This window comes from Penaeus monodon, chromosome 23 (genome assembly GCF_015228065.2).
Source record: "Penaeus monodon isolate SGIC_2016 chromosome 23, NSTDA_Pmon_1, whole genome shotgun sequence".
Lineage (NCBI taxonomy): Eukaryota > Metazoa > Arthropoda > Malacostraca > Decapoda > Penaeidae > Penaeus > Penaeus monodon.
This window is the reverse complement of record NC_051408.1, coordinates 37,435,847-37,437,158: the sequence shown is the minus strand read 5'-3', so window position 1 is coordinate 37,437,158 and position 1,312 is coordinate 37,435,847.

Genomic DNA, 1,312 nt, shown 5'->3' with positions numbered 1-1,312 from the left:
CGCCATCGTCATTGTAGCAGAGTACAGCAACGAGGAGAAGGAACTTGGTTGGGAGAGGCTTGGCTAGAAACCCTTCACGTCTTTACTCATTAGGCGCCTTCGGGGAGAGCCAGAACACGGGATCGTTGCGTAAGCGGGAAGGGCCGTGGGAGAGGAGGATGGAGGAGAATTAGGAGGAAGGCGAAGAAAAAGAGAGAGAGAAAAAAAAGGGGGAGGGGAAGAGAGGGGAGGGAGAATAGGAAGGTATGGGTGGGGAAGGCGTGGATGAATGGGGACATGGGAGAAGGGGTGGATAAAAAATAAATAGGAGAAAGATGAAATTAGAGAAAAGGGAAGGAAGGAAAACGAAGGTCGTGAGGATGACGAGAAAGATGAGAGGAGAATGGAACGAGGGAGAGAAAACAAAGAGGATGAAAGTGAAAAGGGAGAAAAGAAACAATTTGCATGAAAAAGATTAAAATAGTGAGGACTACGAGGAGGAATGGAGGCAAAGAAAGGCTGAGAAGAAATATTAGAAAGCTGAAAAAGAAGAATAGGAAGGATTTATGAAAAGGTAGTGTGAAGAAACGAAGAGGGAAGTAGGTTAAAGAAAGAAATAAGGGGAGACAGAAGAAAGGAGAGGAAAAATAAAAGGGTTGTAGAGATTGCGAAGAAGAAGGAAAGAAAGTGACGATGAATAATTAAGAAAGAAAAGAGAAAAGGGAGAAATGATATCAACTTACTGATAATTAAGAAGATGAAGGGAAAGATGAAGGAAAGGTGAACGAACTGTTTGAATTACGAAGGAGGATTTTCTTAACTAATCGAACATTATTTTTGAAACCGAATATCTCTAAAAGACAGAATAAGGAGAGTTATATATTAAAAAATCTTTACTCGTTTGAAATGAAAAATACAAGTTGGCATCATATGACAGGCTGTCGCTTACTCAGACGATCATTATCTGCAATGACAGATATATGACAAGAAATGTATATACATAGATGGCGATGGTGATAGAGAGACGTATGGGGTACTTAGCGCAACGCAAATAGACACAAAGTTCTGAGCATTAAATCAAAAAAGGTAGAAGAAGAGTAGAGAAGAAAAATACATACCTTTATGTATTATACATAAACCATAATTCAGATAAACATAACATAGACCCTTATATAGCAAAATACAATATGTGTAGAGGAGTATTATAAAGGCCAATATCATACATGATGCTGTTACCCTAATTCTGTGTGACTGGCTGCCTACCCGCGGATGTTAGCCAGGGACCTGCAACGGAACAAGGAGCTAGTACACGGGTCGGAAAAAATATCAGTTA